Source organism: Heterocephalus glaber, unplaced genomic scaffold (genome assembly GCF_053883595.1).
Source record: "Heterocephalus glaber isolate CG9 unplaced genomic scaffold, H.glaber_assembly_v1.0 deba00000474, whole genome shotgun sequence".
NCBI lineage: Eukaryota > Metazoa > Chordata > Mammalia > Rodentia > Bathyergidae > Heterocephalus > Heterocephalus glaber.
In genome coordinates this window covers 825,082-847,161 of record NW_028258146.1, presented here as the reverse complement: position 1 = coordinate 847,161, position 22,080 = coordinate 825,082, and the positions used below count along the sequence as shown (strand labels likewise).

At 38.8% G+C, this 22,080-nt stretch overlaps 1 protein-coding gene across 7 annotated transcripts in view; it reads right to left on the bottom strand.

The window, feature by feature from the left end:
• LOC110346938 (endogenous retrovirus group K member 7 Gag polyprotein-like) overlaps positions 1-22,080 on the bottom strand; it is a 194,818-nt gene that overhangs the window by 125,218 nt on the left and 47,520 nt on the right. For 4 of the 7 annotated variants that reach the window (XM_087204392.1, XM_087204386.1, XM_087204390.1 and 1 more), the window contains exons 2-3: positions 2,022-2,105; positions 870-928 (exon numbers count right to left, since the gene is read on the bottom strand). The exons of 2 other annotated variants lie outside the window; for them this stretch is intronic. The gene's annotated coding sequence lies outside the window, so the exon portion shown is untranslated. The remainder of the gene's footprint in view (positions 1-869; positions 929-2,021; positions 2,106-22,080) is intronic. One more of the 7 variants, XM_087204388.1, reaches the window with a different exon arrangement.

Below are 22,080 nucleotides of genomic sequence, written 5' to 3'. Positions count from 1 at the left end.
ATACCATGTACGTAGTGGGTTTTTTTTTTTTTTGTACCGGGGATCGAACTTGGGACCTTGTGCTTGCACGGCAGGACCTGGAACCACTGAGCTAAATCCCCAGCTGTAGTATCCTTTTTGAATTTATTTATGCAAATAAATACTACACACACTCTCTTAGTCACTTTCTCATTGCTGGAACAAAATACCAGATACCCACAACTCTTAAAGAAAGACAGGTTTATTTTTGGCTCATGGATCTAGAGATTCAGTCCATGGTCAGCTAGCTCCAAGGGAATGGTGGAAGGCCCTGGCAAAGGAAAGTTGTTTACATCATGGTGGCCAGAGAGCAGAGAGTAAAATGAGGAACAAGGGAAGGAGATGCAGACTTCCAGAAACCCATCTCCAATCAGGTCTCTCCTTCACAGTAAGTTAGTTATGAATGCATCAGTGGATTCATCCACTGATCAGTATAGCACCCCCATGATTCAATCACTTTCCAAAAGCCCCACCTGGGAACACAAGAGGCTCTTGGGGGACATTCTAGATGTAAATCATAATACACACATGAGTAGTGTGTTGAAATTTGAAATATATTATTATTACCATGCAGTACAATAGATGACAAAAACAATTCTGTAGCCTAACTGAAACATTATGCTCAATGATTGATAACCTCCCTTTGTCCCTGTTCCTGCCCCAGTCTTTGGTAACTACCATTTACTTTCTATTATTTATTTTTTCACCTTAGTTCTAATTTAGTGGTTTCTAACTTTGGGTGCACATTGAAGTCACCTGAAAGGCTTTCAAAGGTACATACTGATGTTTGGTCCAGCCCCAGAGGTTCTGATTTCATTGCTGTGGGATTTGACTAAAGCAATAGGACTTACTTGAAACTCCCCAGATGACTGTAATGTGCAGCCAGGGAAGGTCCAGGCTTCATTCTCCACTACCTCCCAAAAAGTGAGAAAAATTTTTTTAAATAAATTTATATAATGAGAAGTCACTCCCACCCTACTCTATTACCCCAATTCTATCCACATACATACTTACATACTCAAATATTTTCTTCCAGAATTTTTTTCAAATTCTATATATGTAAATATGTGTATAAAATATTTACACCTGTATAAATTCCAAGAATGCAATATAAAGGCATAATATGGATATGGATATATAATACATTATATATAAATAATAGATACAGATAAATATAGATGATGCATAACATACTCATATTTCTATAAATATATTTCAAATTGACCATATAAGGTTGTAGATATACATAGATACATTGTATATGTGTATTTACATATCTGTACATATGTGTACTTACAGCCTTATATTGTCTTCTTTATTTATATAAATATACATTGTACACAATATATAATGTTATATATTATATAACAGATTTAGATATAAATATGTATTATATATTATAATAAATATATTATATAATATATTATAGTATAAAATATATGATATATAGCATATAATAAATAATAACATTATATGACATATAATATACAACATATATATAACATGTTATATATTTATATAAATATTATGTGTTTAATATAAATATATATAATATATTTGTTTTGATTAATTTATTTATTTTTTAGCGATGAAAATATGAACCCAGAGCATTGTGAATGCTAGGAATGCATGCTACCACTAAGTTCTACCCTCAGCCAGAATTCACTTTTTATAATAACTAAACAATGAGTTTATGTTTTTTCTTACACTTGCTTGAATTTTGTTCACCCAGCCTCAGGCAGGCACTGATGGTTACTCAGTCATAGCTAAAGAAATTGCAATCACAGCACAGAGAAGAGGAGCCACAAATACCATATTAATGTGTGTGTGTGTGTGCGTGCGCGTGTTTGTAAGGGTTGTGTATGTGTATGGGCACAGTTTGGCCTAGTTCCTGAAGCAACTAATGAAATTCAGTTCTTGAGTATGTTAGTCAGCTTCTTGTTACTACAATGAAATGCCTAAGGAAATTAAGTTAATAAAGAGAAAAGGTTTATTTAGCTTACATTTTCGGTTAAAAGTTCAAGCAGCATAACACAAGTGGTCTGAAGAAAATATTAACTTGAGTCAATGTTTATTCTTCTTGAGTCCTAAGCAAAAAATGTCAGAGGTCACAAGTTAGGCCAGTTATTGTCCCCAAACAAGTTTTGTAAAACCTGCACGTGTTCTTTTTTCTCAGATTGAAGCCAGTCAGCATTTCCAAAATTGAGAATTTTTATATAAAAATGGATGTTTCTGGCTTCCACTTGCACTGAAAGTTCATGCTTCCCATGGCAACTGCACCCTGGATGTGGGTCTGGATATGCTCATGTGCTTCTTATGTGGGTTGCTTGCTATACAGTGCCCCACCACCCAGCAGCCTCCCTTTTCACTCAGGGATTCACCTAGTCTAATACACCTATTTCTGTTCCTGCCTGGAACACTGTAAACCTCTGAGCTTCCTCCATTCTTGATGGGAATTTTCACTGCATGAATGACCCTCTCAATGCACTGAGTAGCATGAGAGCCAATGGACCAGCAAGTACCAGGCATAAGACAATTTCTGCAGTTCTACCCTTTTTACAAAGTCTTGCTCATATCAACATTGATCTCACAATCCTATTCCAGGATCTTGCACATTTACAACACCCAAAGGGTCAAATCCCACTTGCAGTGACAAACTCCAATTGCTGAAGTAGTTTTTAAAATTTACTTTGAGGATGCTTACACCTGCCACTCCTGGTCTGATTTAACACCAGGCCTTGGCATTTAATGGCCTTTAGTGATTAATATCAGTCATTTGTTCAAAGTTAACAGCCCCAGAGTGACAGCCATAGATAAATTAACAACATTAGAAAAACACTAAAGCCAGCATTTATAGAGTGAATCATTGAAGAATATGATAGCTGTATAGATTGACTCTGCTCAGAATACACTATTAATGAATCTTATATGTTGAAGTTATTTTTACTCAGTATCTTTTTAATTGTTCTGAAGTTGTCCATATTTATCTTGATTAGAAAAACAAGCCAACTCCTAGAGACATTAATGGGTTTTATGTGCTTAGAAGTGAATATTATAAGCAGATGGAGGAAGTGAATGGGGTTGGGGGGAGAGGGCTGGGCATTGTATTTCCATCCAGGGAGTTGGTCTACAATGAATCCAAGGTGTTGAGTAATAGGCTCTATAAATTAGAGAACTGTTTACCTCATAATGTCTGCCAAAGAAATGCAGCCGAATTTGGGCTTTGCCTTTTCTCTACTCATTCCTGCACCTTGTTTAGAAGACATGGTACAGATTGCCTTGAACTCTGCTCCTGATGTTTAGGCCATTTATAAACAGTAATGCCTTTCAGGACTTTGTTATCTTAACTAGAATTATTTAACTTCTTCTTATGAGGGACAACAGAGAGCAAAGATCTTATTTCAGAAGAGCAAATGTTAACTGATTCCCTTTATTTAGGATAAAGCAATAACCCCACTTAGAAAGCTTTAAGGATGAGAAGAGCCGAATTCCCACATTTTATGGATGAGGAAATTGTGACCAGAGGGGCTGAACATACCAAGTCAGAAAGATAGGGGAGGAGAACCACATTTAAAGGTTAAACTCCCAGCATCTGAGGGGTCTCTCCTTCCTCAGTATCCCAACATCCTCCCACCCCATAGAAAAGAGGGAGCAGAATTAACTTTGTGGCAACCATTTGAGGGTCACCTAATAGAGAAAGATGAGACAATATAAAATATGTATTTTATGACCAGTTTTAGTGCTCAGCACATGCTCCCTGAAATACATCTTCCAGAAGATAATGACTGGCTCGTGTTATGAGTGCCAGTCATGTCTTTCTTAGAACTTTTCTGAACTGGTCATCTGGAGAACCACCAAATCCAGGTTATCCCTGCTCACTCCATTACCTATGGCCACCTATGATCTAAAAAAAAGTCAGTGCTAGAACTGCTCAAAAGAACTCCAATGTCTTGTTTCTCAGATTACAAATGTTGCCTAGTGCATCTTGTACTACTGACTTGCTCTGGGACTTTGAATGCAAATTGTCAGGATCTATTTCTTCATAGGCAGCCACATAGGATTTAACCTAGAGATTGTTATGTGGCTGAGTACAGTCAGTGGAGTACTCATGGGCTTTGCTGGCAGTTGTGGTAGAGGGCAGCAAAAGCAGGGTCACTGGGCAGTGTGGAGGAGAATCTTGTAACAAAGAACTTGACCAAAGGAACATATTGCATTAGCAAAGGCTGGAAAAGCAACCAGACCTCCAGTGCTATTTACACCAGGATGTGACAGAGGTTCCTATGTTTTGTGTGAGGCATGACTTACAATCAGTGTCAATGAGCAGAGAAGAATAATAGGAAAAATGCAGAGGGGAAGCCAGGACACTTCCTTCCCACTCCACCCTACAGCTGCCCCTGTGAGACTTCGGGCACACTTCCACACCTCCCAGTAAAATGAGTGGGCTCCATAAGACAATAGCTGAGGCTCCAGAGGCTTGATTATGTGCTAACAAGCATGCCTTATTACTCAAGCAAACTCACACCCACAGGGGCACTGGGCAAGCTGAAGTAGACAACAGACCAGAATTCAGGCTGCTTAGAAAACAGCCACCTTGAATACTTGTTCAGGGTTAAATTAAACCGAATTTGGCCTAAAGGTGACTGGGTATACCTTGAGTTCCTAGTTACTGAACTGCAACCTAACACCAAATGAACAAACTTAAAACCTAATTTAGGATTACAGTCAGTCAGCCCTTGGTTAATCTACAAGGGAAACATTTCCAGGGCCTTTGTAGATACCAAAATCCAAGGATGCTCAAGTCTTTTATATAAAATGGCTCAGTCTTTGCATCAATCTTTGCATAGCACCTAATTATATCCTCCATATACAATTAATCCTCTGAATCTACAGGTTCTGCATCCACAAATTCAACCAACCACAGATCAAAAAAATCTTTTTAAAAAACCCTGTATCTGATGTGTGAGGTTCAATCTATAGAACCACAAAAGACAAAACAAATAACAAAGAACCCTGCATCTGTATTGAATACATACAATTTTTCTTATTATTACAATACAGTATACAGTATTTTGTCATTAGTGCAATACAGTGTAACAACTATTTACCTAGCATTTACATTGTATAAGGTATCATAAGTAATCTAGAGGTGATTTAAAATATGCAGAAGGACTTGTATAGTTTATATACAAACATTACAGCATTTTATATAAGGGACTTAAGCATCCTAACATTTTCCTAACTGGACGTGAACTGGAACAAACCCCCTGTGGACACTATGGGATGACTGTAGCTTTAAATCATCTCTAGATTACTCCTCATACCTAACATAATGTAAATACTATGTAAATAGTTGTTATATTTTATTGCTTAGGGGGGAATGACAAGAAAAATATCTGTAGATGTTCAGTACAGACACTTTTTTTCAATATTTTAGAATCATGGTTGGTAGCATCTGTGAGTGTAGGATCCATGGATGTGGAACCAGCTGTAAATTTTTTGTAACAATTAGCTGAGCCTCAGCCAATCACAACAGCTGAGTTCTGACTAATCAAAGGCTACCAGCTGATTACATTATGCCCACATAAGGCAGTCAGCTGTACACAATCAAGCTGTCTCTGTAGTTCTGCTCTTTCCATAAACACTGCCCATTTGCAGAGCTCAGTTTTCCAAACTTCTCTGTGGACTGAGGGCTGTCTGATTCACAGCATTGTTCTTTGTTCAGTTAAACACTGTTAGATGAAATGTGGTCCAAGTTTTCTTTCAGCTTTAGCTATCCTGCCTTTTCAAACACTAGGTGGAGTAATCCAGTGTCCTCATGAGTATGTCATGTGCCAAAATGGAACACCAGAGAGTGTCAGCTTGCTCTAAAACACTGTGATTTTTGAAGAAAGAAAAAAGAAAGGAATCCTTGGACATAAAGGGGGATGGGAAGTTCCTCTGCCCTCAGGCATCTTTCTCCCCATGAACACCACTGAGAATCCTGAGGACAGAAGTGGAACAGAGCAGCCATGGGCTTATAGCAAGCAGCAAGCCTGCAGACCTGAGAGGGATCCAACCTCTCCTAGGTAGAGGCAGATGCTTAACTGGTGAAAAATAGTGGAAAAGCTCTAGGCTGGACTCCTCTTATCACTCCAGTGTCTGAAACGAATGTTCCAGACAAAAATGCAAAACTAACAGCAATAAATAGGGCAATAAGGAGGGAAGGGGGGAATGAATATTTAAAGCAAAAAGGAAATAGGAAATGAGGACTGAAAAGCAAAACAAAGGCAGGAGGTTAAGCAATTGGGGGAACTTTTATAAAATAATTGGTCAGAACTAAGAAATACACAGGCATATGCTAACGGAACCTATAGACAGGGAGCTCCCCAACCTCTGGAGACCAGGAAAGTCACGTTAATATTTAGGCCAAATTACTACAGGCCCTAGTGCCTACACTCTATATCACCAGGAATTCTCTTCACATAGGTTAAATGCTTCTTAGGGGTGCTGGTATTAAAAATCACTCTCTTGCCTTGTAATTATGTCACTTGTACATATTTATTTCCTTGTTTGTGATCTGAATTAAATTAAAATTAAATTATAAATTCTATAATGAAGTGGATCTCCTTTGCTTGTCCTAAGCTCCTTGGCCTGTGAAGGGAGTATTTATGAAATGAGTGATTGAATGAATGAAGGAATGATCATTCACATGCTGTTGCCTGAGGCTCCCACTTCTGCAGCACCTGCATCTACCTGAAACATTGCTGATAAGACCCTTGCATCAAATATTTCAGCAGTGCTGAATCCAGAGTTCTGGGGTCCCCACTCTCTGGGCTGGAAGCTACATGGTCCTCCTGTACCAGATATGCCATCTGTGTTGCTAAGTCAGCTTCACTGACCAGTCATGTAAGTAGCCCTCATTAAAGTCTATTGTTTCTTCACATGATCTAGCTTTGGAGAGCCCTACCCTAGATCCATGTGATATACATTTATAACCTAAGCATGGTGTGGAAGATAGTTCTGGTTTTATTTCCCTTCATGGAGGAAGGTCCTGATACCTACATATAAATGGGTGGAGCTAAAGAATGAATGGGCACAGCCTTCTTTAAGTACCACTGGCTTCTAAGACTTAAAGGAAAATGGAAAGAACAGGGTGAGGCAACTCCTGACTCCACCCACTAAAAACATATGAGTCTCGGTGATATAGGACCTCCAAATGATATAGGGGAAATAATACAATTCCCCACATGTTAGTTGTCAGATACACTGAGTTTGTGTTTCCCAAAATCAAAGAATGAATTCTAAGAAACATCAGAGGTTAAGCATAAGAAGTTGAGAGAAAGAGATTTTATTGAGAGAAAGAGATTTTGACTCCTAAAAGAGACAGGAGGGGACCCGAATGGGTTGTCCAGGGATCCCACTTCACAGGGCAAATATTATAGAACAAAATCACAAGGTGGGTACAATGTGGGACAAAATTATGATCAACTAATAAGATTACAAGTTTAGCTGCTTAGGTAATATTGAGCTGATGGGAAAGCAAGTCCTGTAGCAAGTATACACGGAAAGAACAAAGAAGTTTTTTAGGAAAGGATGACTCAGGAGGTCTTGGTTATCCACTGGGGCGACTGATGTCTATCTAGACTTTATTGGACCTGGTGTGATCACTTATCTTATCCCTTGGGAAAGTATGTAGGCCTGGTTATTTCATCTTTATCTTGAGACCTGGCCTCCAACAGATGGGACTCCGGCCATAGTTATAACGTGTTTTCATCTTCTGCACTGACTCTCTCCAGGTCCTAGCCCTGTCTGAGTGCCTATGATATTTCTACCTAACTAAGCTGTCTATAATACCAGTGTCCACCCAGGTCAGCCCAAGTAGGTGTTTTGAGACAGTAAAGCCAAGATTTCTGGATTTCTGGGCAGAGCCGACTGTAGCAATCAGAACCAGTCTTCTGAGAGAAACAGTGGCCACATTGCCTTATGAACCCAGTACTGGCAGGCTCTGAACACCAGGCTGTAGGAGGACAGAAACATCATATCCCACATCACATATCACATCACCCATTTCCACATTCTTTAATGACCTGAGTCATAGAGAAAATGGCCTTACCCCTTTGCAGTAAAATGTCCCAATGAAAATGTCATTTTCAATTGTATTACTTCTCTCCCTGGCCCATTCACAAAGGATATGCTCCAAGAACCTCAGGGAGTCCCTGAAGCCACAGAAAGTATGGAATTCTACCTACAAACAATGAGATGATGCCAAGACAGGTTTTTTATAACCAAAATGGCCACTAATTTTCCTTACCTAGATAGTGCTTACAACATGGATGCACTGGAGGAAGGGATGATTTATGCAGTGGGCAGCACATGATTGTTATCATGCTACTGGGAATAGTACATAATTTAAAGCTTACGAGTTGCTAATTCAGAAGTTTTCACATAACATTTTTAGGCTGCCATTGACTGAAATAACTAAAACCTCAGAAAGCAAAACCACAGATAATGGGGGCACTACTGTATTTCAACTGAACCTGCAATAATAGTAGTGTCACCAAAACAGTAGGTTACCCTTACCCTTGGTGTCTCCACAGAAGCCCTGATATATTGCTCTCCTCTTCCCACTTTGGCACTAAACAAATTGAGGGGTAGAACAAATAATAAACATGATGACCAAAAATATCACTGTTATTGTTAGAGGTCAGATTGGAGGGCATTTCTTGGAAGGAGAGCTCAGTTGCCCTACTAAATCTCAGAATTGAACCTTCTACTGGTGGACCAGAAAGCTCTCTCCCTCACTCTCTGCCCTGTAAGTTGATAAAGGCTTGTGCTCACGTAAGACTTGGCTATAAAGAACCCTGGCTCTCTGCAGGCAGTATATCCTGATATTATTTTCAAATGGGCCAATCATGGGAAGTCACTTCACCTCTCCACTGGCAGAGGAGCAAGGTGTCCACAGACAATTCCCCCATGAAAGAAAGGAGGAAGGAAACTTTCCTACCTGACTGCCTGTCTAACAAGTCTCAGTAAAGTACCTTATTGACTATTTTGAATTGAGAAGACCTCAGCATGGACGCCCCCCTCCTACCTGCCTTGTGGCCTTAGGCAGCTCACTTACACTCTCTGAGTACCAGTTTCATCTCTTGCAACAAAAACTTATAGCTTTGGGCCACATGGATACTTCATGGCTACACAAAGCTTCTTTCAGTTCTATTTGCAAATAACCTTGGCCTGTCTCACCTTTGAGCCATATTTCCATTCATCCATCAGGGAAACTATGGATTTTACCTTGTACCCACTTGGTCATATCTCTAGTCTTTCATAAAATGTCTATGTGACAGTTATTATTAACAATTAATTACAGGTAACATAAAGTTAAAACAAAATGTTCCTGTCTCAGCTTCTGTCTCAAATGTGTGTGTGTGTCTGTGTGTGTGTGTGTTTCTGTTCACATACATGCACTAGCGATGATTTACTCCTAAAGGGAAAATGAACATTTATAATTTGAAAATGATTTATAGCTAAAAGTGCATATTGACATTCTCTTACAAACTACAAAAATTGAAAGTCAACCAAATATTATTCTTCAGTAGAACTGTGAAGACTATTATCTGCCTCTGATTGATTTTAATATCCAAAGATTTTTCTTAACTTAGGAAATGTGGTTGGAAAAGATCATATATTTATCAAAAGTGGACATGGGTTTCAAAACATTGAGAAATAACCACATCATCTAAAATGGTTAGTTAAACATTTTTCAGGAAATTGACTTTCTTCATGACATTGAAAAGGTTCCACCTAATGGTCCAGCTGTCTGGGGAATATTTCACAACTTTCACCGCTGTCCATTTCCACCCAAACTCAGGTGCGGGAGCATTGCTTGCTGAACACTCTCTGTTCAGAGGGTACTAAAGGACTCTTCCTGCCTGGTTTGGGTTATTTAACAAGTAACCTGAGCTGTCACAAAGGGGTACACGAGGAAAGTGCGGTATGTAGGGCAATGTTGATTGGTTTGACAAAGCCAGGATCCAGGCTGGCATCCTCTCCGAACAACACAAAGTGAACATTCATGGATCTGTTGAAAGAAGTCCTCATTTCAAGACAACAGTACCAGCAGCATCTGGGTTCCTCTGCAAGAACATCATACAGTGCTGGGCACATCAGGATGGTGAGTGCTGGTCCATGAGAGATGGTTCAATTCCACACCACTCACTGGTGCTGCCCACAGGTGGTGAACATGCTTCTTCAACTGTTATAATCCCAGCTCAACATTCTGGGCCCAGCCTCACCAATTTCCACAAAAACCAAAACCCTGTCTCTCATTGTGCTCCCTTTCCACACAGGACCCATATCTTCCAGCATCCCGAGGCAGCCTAGCTCTGTGGTGGTGAACCTATGGCACACATGCTGCATCAAGCTGTTGGTATCATCGAAAGCTCTAAAAGTTTTGCCATCAGTGGCCTAGCTCCTTCCAGAGTATTTTTCAAATTTATTGGTTTTTTGGGGGGTTTTGTTTTGTTTTGTTTGTACCAGGGATCGAACTCAGGACCTTGGACTTGTGAGGGAGGCACTGTGTCACTGAGCTAAATTCCTGGCCTCAAATGTATCATTAAACTACACTTTCCTTAAGCATTCCTTTTTTCATTCCCACCATACAACTCTAATTTTATTCAAAGTGATGTTGAAATAATTGAATAAAGTGTAAGTCCCAAGAAAGTAAGGGAAAAAATGTAAAGAAACTAAAAATAAATGAATAAAGGGTAAGTGCCAAGAAAGTAAGGAAAAGAAATGTAAAGAAATTAAAATCTTAAAAGGTAGTCAGACACGTTTAATGTCATATTTCAAATATATTTTACTAATGTCATTAAATTTATGCTTATGGTGGTGAATTTTTGTTGTTTCTCTTTGGATAAAAAGTTTTATGCTGGCCAGGTACAATGCTGCATGGCTGTGATCTCAGCACTTCTGGAGGCTGAGGCAGGAAGATCACAAGTTAGAGTCCCACCTGGAAAGCTTAGCAACACTATCAAAAAATAAGAAAAGAAAAGAAAGGAAATGGAGAAAAAGAAAGAGAAAAGAAAAGGAAAAGAAAGAGAAGAAGAACTCAAAAAGAGGTTTGGGAAAGGGCTTTTGGGCCGCCATCCTTCCCACCACTCCTGGCCCAGAGGAAGGGGTTTCTGAGCTGCTGTCCCACTGCTCTGGGCCCAGAGGAAGTGGCTTCCAGGCCACAATCCATCCCACCACTCTTAGCCCAGAGGAAAGGGCTTTTGGGCCACCATCGACCCAGCCACTCCCAGCCCAGAGGAAAGGGCTTCTGAGCTGCTGTCCAACCTCTCCCAGCTCAGAGGAGGTGAGCTGCACTGGTGCCAATAATGAGTTGAAATGAGAAGACACATAAATAAGTCTCAAAACCAGACTTCCAGTTCACCTACAGCAATCCCAAAGGGAAATGACATGGAACACTCTGATACTCAACCACCTGGACCCAATGAACTGGCAACAAAAGAGGATCTGGAAAAAATGAAATCAGAAATAATTCCTCAGGTAACAGCAGAGAGTGTGCTTGTAGTGCAAGGCATGATTAATAAATCGAGAAAGGAGCTGAGGAGCATGATGGAATCCCAACAAATAGGAAATGAATGGATTCCATAAAACATATGCAAATAGATTTCCAGGAGATGAAAAACTCCACTGAAAGTCTACACAGCGCAATGAGCCAATGTGAGGACAGAATTTCAGATGTAGAAGATAAAATTGCAATTAGTGACCAGGAAAATAAAAATTGTTTTAAAATTGTAAGGGAACACAAGAAAGCAATCCAGCAGCTGCTAGGCCATGCAAAGAAGAATAGCATAAGACTGATTGGAGTCAAAAAAGAAACAGGAGAGAGTGGAGATGACATAAAAAAAAAAAACTCTTCACAGAAGTGATGGCAGAAAACTTCCCAAAGAGGGGAAAAGAACTTGACATACAGATAAGTGAGGCATATAGGACTCCAAATAGCCTTGATCAAAAAAAAAATCTACACATGGGCATATAATTGTTAAGATTCCAGACTCAACAGAAGAACAAAGTTCTACAAGCAGTCAGAGAAAAGAAACAAATCACATACAAAGGAAAGCCCATCAGAATCACAGCAGACTTCTCAACACAAACCATCAAGGCAAGAAGAGCTTGCAGTGACATATTCCAAGCCCTAAAAGAAAACAGCCTCCAACCCAGATTGATGTACCCTGCAAAACTATCTTTCAAAATGGATGGAGAAATAAGATACTTTCATGACAAAGAGCACCTTAGGAACTTCGTGAATACCAAACCAGCACTCCAAAAAATTTTACACAGTATCCTAGGAACAGACACTGAGGATCACAACCCCAGGAAGCACAGCAGAATGAACCCATCTGGTGCAACAAGAAATTAAATGTAAAGGAGGAGAACCCAAGAAAAAGAAAAAGTCATGACAATGTGTCAATTTTAATGGTCTCAATTCACCTATCAAAAGAAACAGAGTGGCAGAATGGGTCAAGAAGCAAGATCCAACAATATGCTGCATACAATAAACACACTTATTTCAAAATGAAACTCATAGACTGAAAGTTAAAGGGTCAAAAACAATACTCCATGCAGCGAGAAACCGAAAAAAAGCAGGAGTAGCTATCCTCTTTGCAGATCAAGTAGATTTCAAACCAACACTGATTAAGAGACAAAGAAGGACACTACATTCTTGTAAAAAGAGGCTGGGGATGTAACTCAGTGGTAAGGTACCCCTGTGTTCAATCCGCAGTACCACACATACACACACACACACACACACACACACACACACTCCCCTATTAGAGTTTTTCTTAAGATAATGGAGTGTTCAGTGTTTTGGAGTCAGGTCTACTTTTAACATTTTTATTGAATGTTTAACAGAACTTTTTCTTTTCATTGGTAATAAAATTATTGTAGTGAATGAATTTTTAAATTCACCATTTCTTTGCCATTTAATCTCTGTAATTAATCTCTCACTATGAAAAGCCAAAAATACTAGATCCTCCATTTTCCAGTTTCCTTTGCAGCTAAGGTGGTCATGGGAACCAGTCCTGTACAATAATTGAAGATAGACACTACTGGGGGGGGGTACCTTCTGGGAAAGATTTCATCATTATAAAGAAAGAGATCCACCAAGGAAGGCTCTCTTACCATCCTATCACCTTCCTTCTTGTTTTTGAAAATAATTCCCATATAAACTAGATGTTGGCACTGTAGCAGCCATGCTGCCTCCATGAAATGATGTGATAAGAACATGAGGGCCGTTGGTTGGATAGATTCTGGATGACATTGTTAGGCACCTGACCAACCTGCAATCCCCATCCCCCAAGATTTTTATGGTATGAAATAAACAAAAGCATTCATGTTTTGAATCACTGTGAGTCAAGCATCTTGTGGCTTGCAGATAAAATAATCTAACAACTTCTGTCATTCATTTTCTTTTAGTTATTGTATGTGCATCTGTGTGTGCAAATGCACATCTACGTATTTTATTTAATCCAAATCCACTTAAGCTTAGTTTTTATTCCTATGGTGAAATTTTTTTTATCAATTGTTAATGAATTTTCCATAAACATTTATTTAATGTCTGGAAATGTCACCACTGTATATTAAATTCATATCTATAATAATGTTTTATTAAGCCTCAAATTCTTCATTAATAAATTATAATAATAGTACAACATAAGATTAAGAGATGATATTTATACATCTATGACCCCAGGTCCTGACACATAGTAAATATATAATATATAATAACTACCATAATTATCCATTATCATTGTTTTTATATGATTTCTGGTTCTAAGTTTCTTCATGGTTTCCTTTTTCTTTGTTTTCTAACTTTGACTGTATACTTTCATTATATACTGTTTTTAATTCTAATGGTAGTTAGCTTTGTGTTTTGCAAAATTATACTTAACCTCTTTTTCTTTAACTATAAAGTAAAAAAAAGTGTAATGATATTTTAAAATCTTTCCCATTCTGGATAAACAATTTAACACTTTTTAAATTCCACACTTTGGTGTGCTATATTTATTTTAGTTAGTAAATTCTGGGATTTCAGGCCCATACTGTCATAATTTAGTATTTTATCATAAATATCTTCTTTAAGATTATTTTTTGACATTTATATCTATTTTGGAAACTGGATTAAACAACTTACTCAGACCTGAATTCATGTGTATTTGCTATAAATGCTTAGCACTCCCACTCATCCTTTTAAAACCAAGATTGTGTAGAAACTTAGGGAGTCTTTTTGCTCCTTCTCTTGGATTTTTTGGTGTATGTTAAATAACCTCATTTAAGAAAGATATACAAGTACATATTTTTGACAACTTGTCTTTCAAATGATGTCTTCTTATTGATTTTATATGAAAATTAACTTAGAAGAGAAGGTCAGAGAGATAATGCAGGAGAGAGGAGGTGTGACAATAACATAAGGGTCCTTTGAGCCTTAGGAGAGATTTTGGCTTTTATTGTGAGTAACCAGTGGAGTCACTGAAGGGCTTTGACATGAGGAATAGTATCATTTAAATTGTTCATTTGGCAACTGTAACTAAAATAGAAAAGATACTATTGGAAGAATCAAGGTAAGAGATGAAGTTGCTGGTACCAGAGGGTAGCATTATACAGTATGAGATAGTAGCAGAGCCTCAGATTATACTTTGAGGGTAGAGCCAATAAGATTTCCTAATGAGTTTGATATCACATATATGCAAGGAAGTGTATTTGAATATGGGATTTGGATTCTTAATAGCTGAAAGAATGGACAATTTATCAAGTGAGATTAAAATAGTTATGGTAGAACAGGTTTTAGGCAAGGGGGACATTGGCATTGTTTTTAGAACTGATGAGTTAAAGATGTCTATTACATATATAGGTAGAGATGCTAAAGAGGCAGTTGGATATAAACCTGAAGTTAGGGAGAAAGATCTGGATTGAAGATATACATTTAAGAGTTAGTGTGGTTTGCATGTAGTTGAACCCCACCAAAACTCCTGTTGAAGATTAATTCCTCAACGTAACAGTATTAGGTGATGGGGCACAGTGGGTGGTGTTTGGGTCATGGAGAAAGAGCCCTCATAAATGGATTAATACTATGATTATCACATGAGAATGGATTCTCACTTTTCCAGGACCATAAGGGAGGTTATAAAGCAAGTTTAGCCCTCATGTTTTGTCTTTTGTACATGCCCATTTTCCCATGGAAAAGTACAAGGCTATCACCAGCAGTTAAGCATATGAAAGTTCCATGATCTTGGGCTTCCAGAACCACAAGCAAATTAAATCTGTCCTTATAAATCACCCAGTCTCAGGTATTCTTTTATAGCAACAAGCAACAGGTTAAGAAAGGAGTCATTGGTATCTGGATGGTTATTCAGACCTTGAGCCTACGTAAACTCTGGCAGTGTTTTTTTATAGCTTCCTACATTGAATTCTTTCTTTCTATGCATGCTTGAATAATACTAATAAATAATAAAACACTAGGTTAACAAGAGATGAGAATTTTTATGGGTCTTGGCCCTATCCACTGCCTATTTCAGAGTCAGTTGCATTCTGTCTCAGATCCACAGCTGGAGCATAGGCCCCATCTATCAGGCATTTATTTTATACAGATCCGATATGCCAAGGTGGTATTTCTCTCATCCCTCCTTCTGGAAGCTCAGATGCTTCAAAGTAAGCAAGTTCTGAGAATCCACAATTTCACACACAGTTCTTTCTACTCACCACATTTAGAATATTATCACCCACCATGGCCAAACCCTCAGCCCTTCTGTCTCAGCCCATTTTCTGTTGCTATAACAGAACACCTGAGACAAGGTATTATATAAAGAATAGAGATTTATTTGGGCTCACAGTTCTTGAAAGTAAGAAGTCCATGGCACAAGCAACTCCTTGGCTTCTAGGAAGGCCTAATGGTGCTTGACCTCATGGCACAAAGTGGAAGGTCAAGAGTACAAGAGTACAAGAGAGAAAAAGAGGCAAACTCCCATGATAACTGAGCCATTCCAGAGAGAAAGGCATTAATCCCTTCATGAGGACTCCACCCTCAAGACCACTCACCTTCTCTAGGTCCCACATTCCAACACTGCAGTATTGAGAAATTAAGTTTCCAACCCATGAGTTTGGGGGGGGACATACTCAATGATAGCACTTCTTTCTTTCCTGTTTTTTGTTTACTTACTTGTTTTCTTGGAAGTTATTTCTTTGAGAATTACAAAAGATAGAATACATGTAGCAGATAGATTCCTGCCCAGATTCAAAGCATGGGATAAGATATAAAATACCTCTCTACCTTTGTCTCACTGGAAATATTATTCATAATGAGGTAACGTCTACATTTAGCAGGATGGAAAACCCTGTGTTTGAGGGAGTTCAGCCTCATCAACCTTGTTCCAGGTCCTGGGACTAGGTTGTTCATCAGATTCAGTTTTAATCTTACTCTGTCTTCAAAATCACTTTAATGGGGGCCAAGGATTTGCTCAGTGGTTCTGCCACCTGCCCCACAAGCACAAGGATCCGAGTTCAATCCCAGTACCAAAAACCAAAAAAAATATTTTAATGGAAAACTAGAGGAGTTCCATAAAAAATCAATAGTCAGATGCCATTTTAAGCTACTTCAACTGCAAAACAAAGTCATATAGCAGAGTTCATGTTAACACTGTAAATTTCTAAACTCTCACAACCAAAACCATCATGCTAAAATCAACAGAAACATTCCAAACAGCTGATAGTAAGTTTTCTCTCCCAGATCCCTGAACATTTTATAAACTATCTCATTTATCTCTCCAGCTACAACAGTTCACTCCTCAGATCTAGCTCGCTATGGAGAAAAGTCCATATACACACTCCCAACAAAATATAAATTCGATAGCCAGAAAGAAGACTACTCTCTCAGTCCCTAAATACACAGACATAAATATCTAATGTAAGCAATCTAAAATTAGATTATGAAAAACTGTGAAGATTTGATTTATTCCCCATTATTCTCCCCCAGTAAGGACCCCATTTTGATAATTAACACTTATATTAATATGTTATCCATATTTAAGATACCCACATCATCTTTCTTTATTGCCTTAGAGTCAGGAGGAAGAAAAATGCTCCTATACCAGTGGTAGCAGATCTATGGTATGCATGCTGCAGCAGAGCACCAGATAACAGTGCACATAAGGGCATGTACATGCTCAGAAAGTAGTAAAGGCACCAGGTGAAGATGTCAGGAGCCAAGACCCATTAGCTGTGACTCCTCTGAGCATTCACATGGCTGGCCAGTATTCGGGTTTAATCGCAGTGTTGGCACTTTGTGATAAATAAGTGGGTTTTGGGTTGCAGTTTGGGTACTTGGTCCCAGAAAGGTTTGCCATCACTGTCCTATACCATCCATTCTTGGACTGTGGATACTAGAAAGAAAAAGGGAAATAAGTCACATTCACACTTTTTGGTCCAATATGCTGCTCATATAGCACAAGTTTCACTGCAGGATGCAAACTAAGCGTGGAAACTTATAACTACAGTATTTCTTTGAGAATTACAAAGGATAAATATGTATAGCAAATAGATTCATCCTCAGATTCAGAGTGTGAGGTGAGATATGAGGCAGATACAAATGAACCAAAACAAAATCAAGGTCACAGCAGCACAAGAGGCCAAAGGGCAAAACTCAGGGAACAGAGACAAATTTTTTGTTCCTTGTGCTGTCAGAGTTTTATTTCTCTTAAAACCTTTCTCTTACCTTTTTAAACAATGTTTTTCTCCTACATGAACTTCATGTCTTTTGGAGGCCCATGTAGATCCCTTGCTCTCAGTAGTACTCCAGAAAGGTTTTGAACTGAACAGAATGTATTTGCAATAGTTTAGAATAGCACACCTGTGTGCACACACATGCAATTAAGTTTTCTTCAATAATGTCTAAGATCCAGGAACAAGACCAGGTTCGAAACAGGGGTTGGTGGTTTAGAAATGGAGGAAGACTCAGGCTGTTGGGTGTGAAGCAGGGCATTATTGAAATGGTAGACTACAAAGGGAGAAAGGAGTCAAGGAAGGTGAAGGAGGAAACCAAGGAGGCCAAGGCAAAAGGGAAAGGGAGGAAGACATCCAAGATAAAGAGATTATAAGCAAAGAACGAAAGTTCAGAGGTAGAGAACTCTGAGATCATCAGAGTTCCCAGGGACAATAAGATCTCCTGTGGGCAGAGATCTGCTATGAGAACCACACACAGGCTTTGGTCTGTACAGCACCTTCCAGGGGCCTAACAGGCTGTCCAGCAGGTAGCTGTGGTGGAGACAGAAGTGTGTGGGGCACAAGAAGTCAAAATCCTCTGTGGTTAAGACTGAAGATAGTTGTCTAAATGTGGATGAAGGGAGGATCCCAGTAGCAGTTGAAAGAGGAAGATAACTTCTTCTGTTGGTCTATGTTTGTAAATACTAAACCAAATTCTTCAGTGAGATCTGAAGCAATCATAAATCTCCAAGTCTTCAGAATCTACATGTTAAAATTTTTCTTTAAATTAGCTAATATCATACAGACTGGAATCTGTTTCTTAGGCCTTAAGGTGGGGGTCAAGAGAGGAACTTGTAAATCTTATCTGTCCTATAAATAAAGAAATGATACTTGCCAAAGGCAGAAAGGAAAACAGACCTATGGTGAAAACAACAATTCTAGAAAAGAATTGCAAAAACTGGCATAGTGATAATGCCACACTTATGGCAAACTATATGTGGAAGAATAGATATTTTCTGAAGTGTATTTTTTTCTCGAAAGTAGAATGGTAAATACCAGAGGCAGAAGTAGACCATGGGAAGCAGAATGTGTACAAAGTTTCAACTTTCTGAGTTCTGTGATCCATTCTAGCAAATTATTTAATCTGAGCAGATGGTCATGGGAACTTTCAATTTATAGCCTATTGGTCAGAGATACAGATGACACCCTAGGACTTGTGACTAGCATCTGAAGTGGGAACAGACTTGTGAGACTGAATCCTTAAACCCAAGGAGTGAGGCAGTACCTGGAGTTAATGTTGCAATTAAATTGATTATAATAGAGCACCCACTTTGTGTCTAGAGAGTTGGATAACTGATGTGAAAAAAACCCATAGATTTGCCATCAGAAATGTTATAGGTTAAAACAGCTCAGAAAACCTCTTTGCTGAGATCCAACTTTTTCAGTCTTCCTTGTTACATGTGGAAAGCCTCAACTACCAACTGCAGTGCTTCCTCTACTTTAATACTTAACCTCAACCTGGAGACCCTGTGTCCTGTGTTCCAGACTTTGGTTTGGGACCCTCTGTTTTGATCCCCATTTCTAATCATTTCTGATTAACTCTAATGCCATAGAGCATATAAAGTACCTTTTACTTTGGACATGACATCAAGTAACTCTTGAGAACTCACAACTTCTTCTTAAGACATAATATGCCTGTTAGTGTCCATTCTCTCTGAATGCAGACCATTTCCCTATTCTCATCTCATGTTTCCTTTCGCACACATGTACTCATCCTTCAATTCAATATCTCTAAATACTGATCAGTTTTGGAAGCAGGACCATACCTACCTCTGCTGTCTCACTAACACATACATAAAGACTATTTGGGAAATTATTAAAGTTGATTTATATTTTAATCATCTCTCAAAGAGGTATGCTTTATATATTATGAACTCAACTCCCCCATTAAAAAATACTTCACTCAACCTATTTCCTTTCCAATTGTTGACATTTTTTCTCTCCTCTTCTTTCATTCCAACTTCTCAAAATGCCACCTATTCTAATGTCTTTCTCCAACTCCTTACTTCCCACCCCATTTCCAATGGCTTCCATCCCCATCACTCCTCGAAACAGTTCTTCCAAAAGTCATCCAGGACTTATTTGTTACTATGAGTCATAAACTTTTCTCAATCTTTGATTTTACTTTATTTCTCAAAACATCTTTGAAAGATGATGTTATCCATTCCTTTCTACCTGAACCACCATTTTAACTTCCTAGACATTCTCCTGGTCCTGCTCTGTCTCCTTTGCAGGATCATACTCTAGTAGCCAACTAGCAAATGTTAGACTTCTGCAAGATGAATCCTAGGTCTTCTTTTATCACTGTATTCAGTCTTCCAAGACAGCATTAGCAATTACCACCGATGAGTAGATGACTAACACATCTTTATCTCTAGCCTGGAGCTCTCTTCTTGAGTTCTGTTTGATATCTCCATTTATCTGGTGATCTATGTAAGTTTTCAAAATCCCCATAGACTCAATACAAGCAAAATTGAATTAATTGCTCTGGCAGGATAGAAACTGTTCCTTCGCATGGAGATAATGAGAATACACAAAAATTTTAATAAAGAGACTATTACCAAGATATGGGCAGGGTTATAGAAGCCAACTGAAACAGCTGGGTGGAGGAATTTAATACTGATAACCCTTCTCTTGCCCTGTGACCTCCTGATAATTTGCAAAAGTTAAGCAAAAGCTAGAAAATGTGGGAACTTGTTGAGACAGATGGTGAAGGTCAGCTTCCTGGGGCATAGATAAAGGTGGAAAGGGAATAGAACTGGTGGGACATAGGAATTAATTTCAGCATAATGATCTTCCCATTAAATCGAGTTCTCTGCAAGCATTCCCTACCTTGAGGATATTCATCCATTCATCCTGTCACTCAAACCAGAAGCCTGGAAATTTCTTGACAAGCTGCCATAAGTCTGAATAGTACTTCTCAGAACAATGCAACCCCAATTGTTTCCAAACAGCCTACCTCAGATTTACATGTTCCTTTCTTTCATAGCACTCATTACAATTGCAATATCATACTGCACATAGAATTACTTTACTGGAGTAGAGGGTGAAGGGAACTTTCCTTTCACCTCCTCAAGTTTTGATACAATGGATTGACAACAGTAGACATATAAATAGGAGAAAAGTTTAAGAAACTTGAGTTCTTAAAAAACCCAGTGAAATTTAAAACTTTATATAATCTCTTAATAGGGAAAGGGGGATGGGAAACATAGACAACTTAAGGAAGAGTAAATATTTGTGGTAGAGAATAAATGGATGGAAAGTACAGATGATGTAGCCCCAGGCAAAGTCTTATCCTGTGATATGAGTCAATCTCCCCTGGATGAGGAGATTCCAGGGGATGAGCACCCAGGAAAATTAAATCCTCTTTTGAGAATCCAGTCTCAAGACAGCTAAGAGAAAACCTCTACCAGCATCTTACTGGTCTCCATGGTCCTTCAATTTAAATTAATTCGTCTACCAAACCTTCATATTTCAGGTGGCATTGCCTTGTCTCTCAAACTGGCATTTATGTTTCTCTCTAACATGTAAACTCCAAGTTGGCAGAGACCAGGATTATTTCTGTTTACCATCACTTTTCCAATCTCTTTCCACTTTTCCAATCTTTTCCTGAATAATATTTACTGAATGAGAACATGATAAAGCTTGCAGGAATATAGAGACCTCACAATCACATCATTTCATCAATAGGGAGAGCTGGAACGGTATTCTCAGAAGAAAAAAAAAGCTAGGCAAATTGTCTAAGAGTTCAAAGTAAGTGATCAAAAATGACTACTGTTAGCTTTCTATGTCTAGGGCCCATGTAAAGATCTTATAAGGGTGACTCTCAGGGCACAAACTCAGAATATCTATCTATTTCTGCTTAAACCCAATGAAATCTAATATTGAACTCTGCTAAGTAGGCTTGGTGGACAGTTTAGCCATTTAAGGGTCCCTCACACCTCCAGGAATTGCAGCCAAACCAAGATTTCTGAAACATCCAACAAGGATAGGAAGGACTTCTGGTTTCCCATCTATCATAGCTCTGCTGAGCTCTCACTCTCTGTGTCTATTGTGATGTTGACATCTGGAGCATTCCGTTCCTGTGCCGCCTGCAGCTGAACTACAGGGACCTGTGCCTGGACTGGAGGCCTCAAAACCTGCCACGCCTTCCTAAGCATCCTGAATTCCCCATACTCCCCAGTGTTCTGACACTTGGGGAGGAGAAGCCTGTGAGTTTGTGCTCTCACCCTAACCCACTCTCTCTTTTTATTGTAACAACAC